The sequence below is a fragment of the Oncorhynchus gorbuscha genome, linkage group LG11 (genome assembly GCF_021184085.1).
Source record: "Oncorhynchus gorbuscha isolate QuinsamMale2020 ecotype Even-year linkage group LG11, OgorEven_v1.0, whole genome shotgun sequence".
Classification (NCBI taxonomy): domain Eukaryota; kingdom Metazoa; phylum Chordata; class Actinopteri; order Salmoniformes; family Salmonidae; genus Oncorhynchus; species Oncorhynchus gorbuscha.
Genome location: NC_060183.1, coordinates 48,163,807 through 48,178,670, shown reverse-complemented (window position 1 = coordinate 48,178,670; position 14,864 = coordinate 48,163,807).

Genomic DNA, 14,864 nt, shown 5'->3' with positions numbered 1-14,864 from the left:
AAACGTTCCCTTGATTTTGGGGGATGTTTTTCCACCAGAAAATGAGAACTGGAATTTGCTGCTCATCTTACTGCAATAATCCATTTTTTTTCTTAGCCAGGGCATGACTGTATCTGAAGCATTTGATAACTGAACATCACGCACTTTTCAAACAGTTGTTCCTACATAACTTAATACCCACACATCACTTTATGAAAACACCCAGCATGCATAAGACAAATCAGTCCTTTATTACATATGAGGTTTGAGGCAAACACAAACTCTTTAGAACACCCTCAAAAACTTCAAGAACATTACTAAGTCCCTTACCAAAAAACACCAATTTCCTATAGGTCATCACTGGGAGACATCACCATTGCGACATACGGAGTATGGACCGATGAAAGCATTTTCCCTGAGTGATTTTACTGCTGGTGAGGAGTTTGCAGCGTCAGTTCAGGTCACTATGCAGAAAGCCATTTACTCTACCAGCTGGGTTAAGATGGATGGCATGGAGTACAGAGAGGAACTGTTAGTTTGCATTAAGATAATAATAATAATATATGCCATTTAGCAGACGCTTTTATCCAAAGCGACTTACAGTCATGTGTGCATACATTCTACGTATGGGTGGTCCCGGGGACCGAACCCACTACCCTGGCGTTACAAGCGCCATGCTCTAGTCTTGTGTAAAAATAACTAAGATCATTGTTGTTGACAATATTGTATACTTATTGCTGGACAAGTTCCATTCTGATCATTTCAGTGAACATTACCATGCATTCACTGTGTTTGATGGTGTTGATGACAAAATTGTCAAAGTTGATGTATAAGCCTTTCATCTTCAAAGTGCTGATGAGCACATTTATGTTCCTTTGTTTGACATGATTGAGTAATAGTCAGATTATTGGCAAATTTGTCAAGAAAATTGCATACCTAGTCTTAGGAGAACTTCCTCGTGTTAAATAGCAACTCTGCAAATACTCTTGATCTCATATAGTACATGCACTGATGTGCCTGTGATGCACTGATTTCACTGTGATGCGCCTGTGATGCACTGCTTTCACTGTGATGCATTGTTTTCACTGTGATGCGCCTGTGATGCACCGATTTCTTTTTTATGTGCCTGTGATGCACTGATTATATTCTGATCCACCCTCTCTTTGTGGCCTAAATAAATTATACAAAGCAGAGTCACTAGTCTTGTAACAAATCCTTTATTGCTCCTGTTTAACTCACCTACAACTTGCAGGCTTGAGTTATGAGTGGGTGAGAACCAGACAAAAAAAAGGGTTATTTTGTCATGCAGGTGAAAGAGGACCCAAAAGCGACTTAACAGAAACAGAGTTTATTTAAGTCCAAAACGGAATAACAGAAATCCTCTAGACTTGTAGAGGGGAAACAACTGGAGAAGCGGCCACAGACTGCAGGTCGCTTCGGGTAGGCGCAGGCCGTAGTCGACAGAGACACCTGCTCACACGCAGCATCTGATGAAGGCAAAAAAACACGACAGGACAGGGCGATACACAATCACAGCAAAAACACGACAGGACAGGGCGAAACGCAATCACAGCATGGTGAATACAATACAAGGAACCGACGGGACAGGAACGGATCACAAAGGAATAAATAGGGACTCTAATCAGGGGAAAGGATCGGGAACAGGTGTGGGAAGACTAAATGATGATTAGGGGAATAGGAACAGCTGGGAGCAGGAACGGAACGATAGAGAGAAGAGAGAGCGAGAGAGTGAGAGAGGGAGGGGGAGAGAGAGGGCTAGAAGGAGGGAAAGAACCAAATAAGACCAGCAGAGGGAAACGAATAGCATGGGAAGCACAGGGACAAGACAAGATAATAAATGACAAACATGACAGTACCCCCACTCACCGAGCGCCTCCTGGCGCTCTCGAGGAGGAACACTGGCGGCAACGGAGGAAATCATAGATCAAACGGTCCAGCACGTCCCGAGAAAGAACCCAACTCCTCTCCTCAGGACCGTAACGAAAAACGATAAAAAGGGAAACTAGGGTACTACTCTAAAAAAAAAATGAGAACTAGGGACAGACTGAGACACAGCAAGGGCAGGGACAAGAACAGGAGAGATGCGATGGCAGGGAACAGACTGAGACCCAGCAAGACCAGGAGCAGAAGCAGAAAAAAATTACCAGACTTCTTCTGCGCGCAGTCTGAACACGCAGCCAAAACGGCGCGTGTCACGCTCCTGAGTCGGCCACCAAAAGCGCTGGCGAATAGACGCAAGAGTGCCTCGAACACCGGGATGACCAGCTAACTTGGCAGAGTGAGCCCACTGAAGAACAGCCAGACGAGTGGAAACAGGAACGAAAAGGAGGTTACTAGGACAAGCGCGCGCGACGCAGTGTGCGTGAGTGCTTGCTTAACCTGTCTTTCAATTCCCCAGACTGTCAACCCGACAACACGCCCATAAGGAAGAATCCCTCGAGATCAGTAGAAGCCACAGAAGAACTAAACAGACGGGATAAGGCATCAGGCTTGGTGTTCTTGCTACCCGGACGGTAAGAAATCACAAACTCGAAACGAGCGAAAAACAACGCCCAACGAGCTTGACGGGCATTAAGTCGTTTGGCAGAACGGATGTACTCAAGGTTCTTATGGTCTGTCCAAACGACAAAAGGAACGGTCGCCCCTCCAACCACTGTCGCCATTCGCCTAGGGCTAAGCGGATGGCGAGCAGTTCACGGTTACCCACATCATAGTTGCGCTCAGATGGCGACAGGCGATGAGAAAAATAAGCGCAAGGATGAACCTTATCGTCAGACTGGAAGCGCTGGGATAGAATGGCTCCCACGCCTACCTCTGAAGCGTCAACCTCGACAATAAATTGTCTAGTGACGTCAGGAGTAACGAGGATAGGAGCGGACGTAAAACGTTCTTTTAGAAGATCAAAAGCTCCCTGGGCGGAACCGGACCACTTAAAACACGTCTTGACAGAAGTAAGAGCTGTGAGAGGGGCAGCAACTTGACCGAAATTACGAATGAAACGCCGATAGAAATTAGCGAAACCTAAAAAGCGCTGCAACTCGACACGTGACCTTGGAACGGGCCAATCACTGACAGCTTGGACCTTAGCGGAATCCATCTGAATGCCTTCAGCGGAAATAACGGAACCGAGAAAAGTAACGGAGGAGACATGAAAAGAGCACTTCTCAGCCTTTACGTAGAGACAATTCTCTAAAAGGCGCTGTAGAACACGTCGAACGTGCTGAACATGAATCTCGAGTGACGGAGAAAAAATCAGGATATCGTCAAGATAGACAAAAACAAAAATGTTCAGCATGTCTCTCAGAACATCATTAACTAATGCCTGAAAAACAGCTGGCGCATTGGCGAGACCGAACGGCAGAACCCGGTACTCAAAATGCCCTAACGGAGTGTTAAACGCCGTTTCCACTCGTCCCCCTCTCTGATGCGCACGAGATGGTAAGCGTTAAAGGTCCAACTTAGTAAAGCACCTGGCTCCCTGCAGAATCTCGAAGGCTGATGACATAAGGGGAAGCGGATAACGATTCTTAACCGTTATGTCATTCAGCCCTCGATAATCCACGCAGGGGCGCAGAGTACCGTCCTTCTTCTTAACAAAAAGAACCCCGCCCCGGCCGGAGAAGAAGAAGGCACTATGGTACCGGCGTCAAGAGACACAGACAAATAATCCTCGAGAGCCTTACGTTCGGGAGCCGACAGAGAGTATAGTCTACCTCGAGGAGGCGTGGTCCCTGGAAGGAGATCAATACTACAATCATACGACCGGTGAGGAGGAAGGGAGTTGGCTCGGGACCGACTGAAGACCGTGCGCAGATCATGATATTCCTCCGGCACTCCTGTCAAATCGCCAGGTTCCTCCTGAGAAGTAGGGAGAGAAGAAACGGGAGGGATGGCAGACATTAAACACTTCACATGACAAGAAACGTTCCAGGATAGGATAGAATTACTAGACCAATTAATAGAAGGATTATGACATACTAGCCAGGGATGACCCAAAACAACAGGTGTAAACGGTGAACGGAAAATCAAAAAAGAAATAGTCTCACTGTGGTTACCAGATACTGTGAGAGTTAAAGGTAGTGTCTCAAATTTGATACTGGGAAGATGACTACCATCTAAGGCAAACATGGGCGTAGGCTTGTCTAACGGTCTGAAAGGAATGTTATGTTTCCGAACCCATGCTTCGTCCATGAAACAACCCTCAGCCCCAGAGTCAATCAAGGCACTGCATGTAGCACCCGAACCGGTCCAGCGTAGATGGACCGACATAGTAGTACAAGATCTAGATGAAGAGGACTGAGTAGTAGCGCTCACCAGTAGCCCTCCGCTTACTGATGGGCTCTGGCCTCTTACTGGACATGAATTAACAAAATGTCCAGCAACTCCGCAATAGAGGCACAGGCGGTTGGTGATCCTCCGTTCCCTCTCCTTATTCGAGATGCGAATCCCTCCCAGCTGCATGGGTTCAGTCTCAAAGCCAGAGGAGGGAGATGGTTGCGATGCGGAGCAGGGAAACACCGTTGATGCGAGCTCTCTTCCACGAGCCCGGTGACGAAGATCTACCCGTCGTTCTATGCGGATGGCGAGAGCAATCAAAGAGTCCACATCTGAAGGAACCTCCCGGGAGAGAATCTCATCCTTAACCACTGCGTGGAGTCCCTCCAGAAAACGAGCGAGCAGCGCCGGCTCGTTCCACTCACTAGAGGCAGCAAGAGTGCGAAACTCAATGGAATAATCCGTTATGGACCGTTCACCTTGGCATAAGGAAGCCAGGGCCCTAGAAGCCTCCCCACCAAAAACTGAACGGTCAAAAACCCGAATCATCTCCTCTTTAAAGTTCTGGAATTTGTTAGAGCAATCAGCCCTTGCCTCCCAGATAGCTGTGCCCCATTCTCGAGCCCGGCCAGTAAGGAGTGAAATGACGTAAGCAACCCGAGCTCTCTCTCTAGAGTATGTGTTGGGTTGGAGAGAGAACACAATCTCACACTGCGTGAGAAAGGAGCGGCACTCAGTGGGCTGCCCGGAGTAGCAAGGTGGGTTATTAACCCTAGGTTCTGGAGGCTCGGCAGGCCAGGAAGTAACAGGTGGCACGAGACGTAGACTCTGGAACTGTCCAGAGAGGTCGGAAACCTGAGCGGCCAGGTTCTCCACGGCATGGCGAGCAGCGGACAATTCCTGCTCGTGTCTGCCGAGCATGGCTCCTTGGATCTCGACGGCAGTGTAACGAGCGTCTGAAGTCGCTGGGTCCATTCCTTGGTCGGTTCCTTCTGTCATGCAGGTGAAAGAGGACCCAAAAGCGACTTAACAGAAACAGAGTTTATTTAAGTCCAAAACGGAATAACAGAAATCCTCTAGACTTGTAGAGGGGAAACAACTGGAGAAGCGGCCACAGACTGCAGGTCGCTTCGGGTAGGCGCAGGCCGTAGTCGACAGAGACACCTGCTCACACGCAGCATCTGATGAAGGCAAAAAAACACGACAGGACAGGGCGATACACAATCACAGCAAAAACACGACAGGACAGGGCGAAACGCAATCACAGCATGGTGAATACAATACAAGGAACCGACGGGACAGGAACGGATCACAAAGGAATAAATAGGGACTCTAATCAGGGGAAAGGATCGGGAACAGGTGTGGGAAGACTAAATGATGATTAGGGGAATAGGAACAGCTGGGAGCAGGAACGGAACGATAGAGAGAAGAGAGAGCGAGAGAGTGAGAGAGGGAGGGGGAGAGAGAGGGCTAGAAGGAGGGAAAGAACCAAATAAGACCAGCAGAGGGAAACGAATAGCATGGGAAGCACAGGGACAAGACAAGATAATAAATGACAAACATGACATATTTCCTAGTGTTAATATTTAGCACTTCCTGGTGATAATTCAGCTTCAGGATGCATTCTCTCGAATTGATCCTCAACACTGAAAGGTGTTGCTGCTTAATACTGAGGGTGGGTCACACCGATGGGTCATTTGAACAACGCCTGAAGTGTTGTATCTTAACACTCGAGGGTGTTTCAATACTAACACTGAGTGGACCTATATAAACACTGGACGAATGTTAAAATGAACACGCATGGGTGTTAAATAAACACTTTCAAATTTGCTGTGAAGGCGAGGTCAGTACAGGTGCATCAAAGCTGGGACCGAGAGACTGAAACAGCAATCTCAAGGCCATCAGACTGTTAAATAGTCATCACTAGCCGGCTACCACCCGGTTACTCAACCCTGCACCTTAGAGGCTGCTGCCCTATATACATAGACATGGAATCACTGGTTACTGAAATAATGGAACATTAGTCACTTTAATAATGTTTACATACTGCTTTACTCATCTCATATGTATATACTGTATTCTATTCCACTGTATTTTAGTTAATGCCACTCCGACATTGCTCGTCTTAATATTTATATAATTCTTAATTCCATTATTTTACTTTTAGATTTCTGTGTATTGATGTGAATTATTAGATATTACTGCACTGTTGCAGCTAGAAACACAAATATTTCGCTACACCCACAGTAACATCTGATAAATATGTGTATGTGACCAATAACATTTGATATGAATTGAAGAGGGTATTCCATAAGTGCAGACAATGGACATCAAAAATCTGGAAAGATTCTGTATGGAGGAATAGTCTAAGATCGCTCTTAATGTGTTCTCCAATGTCCTAAAACACTTTCTAAAAAGGCTGTGCTGTTATCCTTGAAAGTGGAGTGTACTGGAGTAGGTGACTATCTACAGAAGGGTTTGGTTTGGAACTGGGCCTATCTTATATTACCCAAGTCAAGTGCACTGGGTGTGTGACTTTGTAATAGGCGATATATTATATTGATGTTAACATTATTTTGGGACGGGCACGTATACTCTCACGTATACTCTCACGTATACTCTCACGTATACTCTCACTGCACTTTGGGGATGTGTTATGCACTATATACACTTTATGTAGTTGCATGACTGATATGTGGTGTGTACATCAATATGAAACATATAATTAAATAATTTGACATTATATGTCAAGTTTAATTTTGGAATTGGTCTCGATGTAATCAAGATTTCACTTCAAACTATTGCACACACAAAGCTCTTACGTTATCTTGAATAAAAGCATGAACATCAAACTGGTTTCATTCGGTGAAGGGAAGTGTGAGCTGAGACGGTGACAGTAGTTTTAAGTTTAATCAACATCTTTAATCATCCAGTTCAATTGCAACAGTGGACACATTTAATTAGAACACCTCAAAGTACACTATAATTGTCACGTCTGTCGTTTGAATGAGGAGACCAAGGTGCAGCGTGGTAGGCGAACATCTTACTTTTATTAAATGACACCAAAAAAAAAACGAACGTAAAGCTATATGCAGTGCAGAAAGCAACTACACACAAACAAGATCCCACAAACTAAGGTGGGAAAAAGGCTGCCTGAGTATGATCCCCAATCAGAGACAATGATAGACAGCTGCCTCTGATTGGGAACCATACCAGGCCATCATAGAAAATACAACAGATTGCCCACCGTAGTCACACCCTGACCCAAGTCAAATAGAGAATAAAAAGGCTCTCTAAGGTCAGGGCGTCACAATAATAGGACAAAACAAGTATTTCCCCCATTTTAGAGCTGGCATAATATGGGCATGTTATGCTTTGCAATGTTGATGACAATGGACTATTTATCTACTAGTAGCACACACCACAAAACATATTTAAACTGGCATAAAATAGACATCTTAGGATCTACTAGTAAACACCTCAAAGTTCACTGTAATATAGAATAACCAATTATTTTACCTCGTGTTTTAAGCTGGCATAATATGGCCATCGTATGGTATGCAATGGTCATCACACTGGATTAATGATCTACTTATGGCACACGTTTAAAAAAATTATACCAGCCATTTTGAAAGTGTTTTTTTTATTACATTGGGATCATCAAAGTTCACTGTAATATAACAACTTAAACAAATGATAAAGAATGTGGGGGACCAAGTAAATGTTGTTATTTATTTATCCAGTTTTATTTATTTATTTTACACTTTTTTAATGACATACAAAGAGAAAAATATCAAGCACACTTAGACATTGCTGTGTGTGTGTGTGTGTGTGTGTGTGTGTGTGTGTGTGTGTGTGTGTGTGTGTGTGTGTGTGTGTGTGTGTGTGTGTGTGTGTGTGTGTGTGTGTGTGTGTGTGTGTGTGTGTGTGTGTGTGTGTGTGTGTGTGTGTGTGTGTGTGTGTCTATAGTGTTTATCATGACTTATGACTATGGGTGTGTTCTTAAATTCTATCTGGAGTGCCAGAGAACGCTCAGAGTGTACTCAGGGTGTTCGTAAATTCAGAACATTGTCGGATTGTCCTTTGTTAAATTCAGAGTGTTTCGCACTTGGAGCATTCAGACCGCATACTGGACACTTTAGATGAGGAGTAGGGTTGATCCGAGCGTTCTAACCTCACAATGGCAGTCAAGCAACCAAGCTAACAGGCTAATGTTGGCTAGCTTGCTAGCTACTTCCAGACGCAAATGAGAGAACAGTAGAAAGTCTAAACAGTATATTTGACCTCTGAGCTTCCCTATCAAATAAAAAAATATTCAATCAGAGAACCTAAAAAAATAACAACAATGACAAATGGTTTGATGAAGGAAGCCAAAACCGAAGAAAAAAATTGAGAAGCCTATCCAGCCAAAAACATAAAGATCCAGGAAACCTGAGTCTACGCCTTCACTATGGTGAATCACTAAAACAATACATGAATACACAACGGAAAAAGAAGGAGCATCATGTCAGAAATTAGCTTAATGTAATTGAAGAATCGATAGACTTTAAAAAATATATATTATTTTACCTTTTCTTAACCAGATAGGCCAGTTGAGAACAAGTTCTCATTTACAACTGCTACCTGGCGAAGATAAAGCAAAGCAGTGCGACAAAAACAACAACACAGAGTTACACAAACAAACGTACAGTCAATAACACAGTAGAATAATCTATGTACAGTGTGTGCAAATGTAGAAGATTAGTGAGGTAAGGCAATAAATAGGCCCTAGAGGCGAAATAATTACAATTTAGCATTAACACTGGAATGATAGATGTGCAGATGATGATGTGCACGTAGAGATACTGTGGTGCAAAAGAGCAAAAAGATAAATAACATATGGGGATGAGGTAGTTGGATGTGCTATTTACAGATTGGCTGTGTACAGGTACAGTGCTTAAAATTAGAGAGGGAGATATGTCTCCAGCTTCAGTGATTTTTGCAGTTCGTTCCAATCATTGGCAGCAGAGAACTGGAAAGAAAGGCGGCCAAAGGGGCTGTTGGTTTTGGGGATGACCAGTGAAATAGACCTGCTGGAGCGCGTGCTACGGGTGGGTGTTGCTATGGTGACCAGTGAACTGAGATAAGGTGGGGCTTTACCTAGCAAAGACTTATAGATGACCTTGAGCCAGTGGGTTTGGCGACAACTATGTAGTGAGGGCCAGCCAACGAGAGCATACAGGTCGCAGTGGTGGGTAGTATATGGGGCTTTGGTGACAAATGGATGGCACTGTGATAGACTACATCCAGTTTGCTGAGTAGAGTGTTGGAGGCTATTTTGTAAATGACATCGCCACAGTCAAGGATCAGTAGGATAGTTAGTTTTATGACGGTATGTTTGGCGGCATGAGTGAAGGAGGCTTTGTTGCGAAATAGGAAGTCAATTCTATATTTCCTTTTGGATTGGAGATGCTTAACGTGAGTCTGGAAGGAGAGTTTACAGTCTAACCAGACACCTAGGTATTTGTAGTTGTCCACATATTCTAAGTCAGAACCGTCCAGAGTAGTGATGCTAGTCGGGTGGGTGGGTGCGGGCAGCATTTAGTTTTACTAGCATTTAAAAGCAGAATACTCTAACTACTTTGGGAAAATTGGAACACACTAAACAAACAACAACACGAAGAGTTATCTAAACCCCTTCTCCAATCTTTTTGGTTCTTTAAAAAAAAAACTGCGAAAACTTTACAAATCTTAGAATCAGCTATTAAAGACTACCAGAACCCCCTGGATTCTCCAATTACATTGAATGAACTACAGGACAAATTACAAACCTTCAAATCCAAAAAGGCCTGTGGTGTTGATGGTGTCCTACATAAAATGACAAAATATACAGACCACAAATTCCAATTGGATACTTAAACTTTTTAACATCATCCTCAACTCTGGCATCTTCCCTAATATTTGGAACCAAGGACTGATCACTTTTGTGGATTGGGGTTGAGGCAAATTTGACACCAATAACTTCCGTAGGATATGCGTCAACAGCAACCTTGGGAAAATCTTCTTCATTATCATTAACAGCAGACGTGTACATTTCCTCAGTGCTGTACTGAGCAAATGTCAAATTGGATTTTTACCAAACTACCGTACAACAGACCACATATTCGCACTGCACACCCTAATTGACAAACAAACAAAACAAAGGCAAACTCTTCTCATGCTTTGTTGAGTTCAAAAAAGCTTTTGACTCAATTTGGCATGAGGGTCTGCTATTCAAATGGGGGGAAAGTGGTGTTGGGGAAAAACATATGACATTATAAAATCCATGTACACAAACAACAAGTGTGAGGTTAAAATTGGCAAAAAACACACAGATGTCTTTCACAGGGCCGTGGGGTGAGACAGGGCTGCAGCTTAAGCACCACTCTCTTCAACATATACACAACCGGTCAAAAGGTTTAGAACACCTACTCATTCAAGGTTTTTCTTTATTTTTAAAACATTCTACATTGTAGAATAATAGTGAAGACATCAAAACTATGAAATAACAAATATGGCATCATGTAGTAACCAAAAAAAGTGTTAAGCAAATCAAAATATATTTTATATTTGAGATTCTACAATCCTTTGCCTTGATGACAGCTTTGTACACTCGTGGCATTCTCTCAACCAGCTTCATGATGTTGTCACCTGGAATGCATTTCAATTGACAGGTGTACCTTCTTAAAAGTTAACTTGTGGAATGTATTTCCTCCTTAATGTGTTTGAGCCAATCAGTTGTGTTGTGACAAGGTAGAGGGATATACAGAAGATAGCGTGTCTTTGTGAGATGCAGTGTGGGTGAATGGATATCTCTGCATGTGTATTTCCCACCATAAAGCATGGAGTAGGAGGTGTTATGGTGTGGAGGTGCTTTGCTGGTGACACTGTCTGTGATTTATTTAGAATTCAAGGCACACTTAACCAGCATGGCTACCACAGCATTCTGCAGCAATACGACATCCCATCTGGTTTGGGCTTAGTGGGACTATCATTTGTTTTTCAACAGGCCAATAACCCAACACACCTCCAGACTGTGTAAGGGTTATTTTACCAAGAAGGAGAGTGATAGAGTGCTGCATCAGATGACCTGGCCTCAACAATCCCCCGACCTCAACCAAATTGAGATGGTTTGTATGAGTCGGACCGCACAGTGAAGGAAAAACAGCCAACAAGTGCTCTGCATATGTGGGAAGTAATTCTGTTGGAAAAGCATTCCATGTGAAGCTGATTGAGAGAATGCTAAGAGTGTGCAAAGCTGTCATTTAGGCAAGGGGTGTCTTTTTGAAGAATCTAAAATATATTTTGATTTGTTTTACACTGTTTTGGTTACTACCAAAATGTAGAAAACAGTAAAGATAAAGAAAAACCCTTGAATGAGTAGGTGTTCAATTTATTTTGACCGGTAGTGTATATGAACAAATTGGTGAGGGCACTAGAACAGTCTGCAGCACCCGGCCTCACCCTACAAGAATCTGAAGTCAAATGTCTGCTGTTTGCTGATGATCTAGTGCTTCTGTCCCCAACCAAATAGGGCCTACAGCAGCACCTAGATCTTCTGTACAGATTCTGTCAGACCTGGTCCCTGACAGTAAATCTCAGTAAGACAAAAATAATGGTTTTCCAAAAAAGATCCAGTTGCCAGGACCACAAATAGAAATTCCATCTAGACACCATTGCCCCAGAGCACACAAAAAACTATACCAACCTCGGCCTAAACAATCAACCCCACAAGTAACTTCCACAAAGCTGTGAAAGATCTTAGAGACAAGGCAAGGGCCTTCTATGCCATCAAAAGGAACATAAAATGATACCAATTAGCATCTGGCTAAAAATACTTGAATCAGTTATAGAACCCATTGCCATTCATTGTCTTGGATCCACTCATCAACCAAAAATCAACCAAATGGGACAAACACCAAATTCAGACACTGCATGTAGAATTCTGCAAAAATATCCTCCCTTGTACAACGTAAAACACCAAATAATGCAGGCAGAGAAGAATTAGGCCGATACCCGCTAATGATCAAAATCCTGAAAATAGCTGTTAAATTCTACAACCACCTAAAAGGAAGTGATTCCCAAACCTTCCATAATAAGCCATCACCTACAGAGAGATGAACCTGGAGAAGAGTCCCCTAAACAAGCTGGTCCTGGGGCTCTGTTCACAAACATAAACAGACCCCACAGGGCCCCAGGACAGAAACACAGTTAGACCCAACCAAATCATCAGAAACAAAAAGATAATTACTTGACACATTGGAAAGAATTAACAAAGAAACAGAGCAAACTAGAATGCAATTTGGCCCTAAACAGAGAGTACACAGTGGCAGAATACATGACCACTGTGGCTGACCCAAAATCAAGGAAAGCTTTGGCTATGTACAGACTCAGTGAGCCTAGCCTTGCTATTGAGAAAGGTTGCCGTAGGCAGAAGCGGCTCTCAACAGAAGACAGGCTATGGGCACACTGCCCACAAAACGAGGTGGAAACTGAGCTGCACTTCCTAACCTCCTACCAAATGTATGACCATATTAGAGACACACATTTCCTTCAAAAAAATCTAATTTTGATAAACTACCATAGCTATTGGGTGAAATACCAGTGTGCCATCACAGCAGCACGATTTGTGACCTGTTGCCACAATTAAACGGCAACCAGTGAATAACAAACACCATTGTAAATACAACCCATATTTATGTTGATTTATTTTCCATTTTTACTTTAACTATTTGCACAACCATTACAACACTGTATATAGACATATTATTTTGGTACTTGTGTGAGTGTAATATTTACTGTTCACTTTTTATTGTTTATTTCCCTTTTGTTTACCAATTTCACTTGCTTTGGCAATGTAAACATGTTTCCCATGCTAATAAAGCCCCTTGAATTGAACACCTCACTTTGACCATTTTACTCCCCCTAAGCAGAACTGGTTCGACTGTTTTCATGTTTCCTAGAGTATTGGTAACTGTGCTAAAACCGGTGTTGACCGTTCTTAAATTCATCCGTATTCTGTGCTCTGGCACACTCCAGACGCGAGTGCTCTAAAATCGGAATTTACAAACGCACCCAGAGCGAGTTTACGAACGCACCCTATAACCAAACACATGTTGCTTTCACAATTTAACATTGGCGGAACAGCACCCCAGGGAGGCTACTGCAATCTCACTCTACCCGTGACGTTAAAGTAATAACATGAAAAAAAGCGTGCTATTTAAAACAAATACGAGTTGGTATCATTTTTATTGGGGAAGATTGAGTAAGCGTGTGTCAGACTGTTTGCTTGGAATGATTTGTAGCTATCGTCTCAATCTATGCATGAGAGTGCATCCGAAAACACGCGATACCGTAAACTGTTTGCGCACTCAAATTCAGGAGGACACAGATTCAAATCAAATCAAATTTTATTTGTCACATACACATGGTTAGCAGATGTTAATGCGAGTGTAGCGAAATGCTTGTGCTTCTAGTTCCGACAATGCAGTGATAACCAACAAGTAATCTAACTAACAATTCCAAAACTACTGTCTTATACACAGTGTAAGGGGATAAGGAACATGTACATAAGGATATATGAATGAGTGATGGTACAGAGCAGCATACAGTAGATGGTATCGAGTACAGTATATACATATGAGATGAGTGTGTAGACAAAGTAAAAAAAGTGGCATAGTTAAAGTGGCTAGTGATACATGTGTTACATAAGGATGCAGTCGATGATGTAGAGTACAGTATATACATATGCATATGAGATGAATAATGTAGGGTAAGTAACATTATATAAGGTAGCATTGTTTAAAGTGGCTAGTGATATATTTACATCATTTCCCATCAATTCCCATTATTAAAATGGCTGGAGTTGGGTCAATGTCAATGACAGTGTGTTGGCAGCAGCCACTCAGTGTTAGTGGTGGCTGTTTAACAGTCTGATGGCCTTGAGATAGAAGCTGTTTTTCAGTCTCTCGGTCCCAGCTTTGATGCACCTGTACTGACCTCGCCTTCTGGATGATAGCGGGGTGAACAGGCAGTGGTTCGGGTGGTTCTTCCGGCGCCGACTGAGATGGCCGCCTCGCTTCGCGTTCCTAGGAAACTATGCAGTTTTTTGTTTTTTTTACGTGTTATTTCTTACATTAGTACCCCAGGTCATCTTAGGTTTCATTACATACAGTCGAGAAGAACTACTGAATATAAGATCAGCGTCAACTCACCATCAGTACGACCAAGAATATGTTTTCCGCGACGCGGATCCTGTGTTCTGCCTTACAAACAGGACAACGGAATGGATCGCATGCAGCGACCCAAGGAAACGACTCTGAAAAAGAGGGAAACGCGGCGGTGTTCTGGTCAGACTCCGAAAAAGGGCACATCGCGCACCACTTCCCAGTATTCTTCTTGCCAATGTCCAGTCTCTCGACAACAAGGTTGATGAAATCCGAGCAAGGGTGGCATTCCAGAGGGACATCAGAGGCAACGTTCTTTGCTTTACGGAGACATGGCTTACTGGGAAAACGCTATCCAGGGCGGTGCAGCCAACGGGTTTCTCCACGCATCGCGCCGACAGAAAC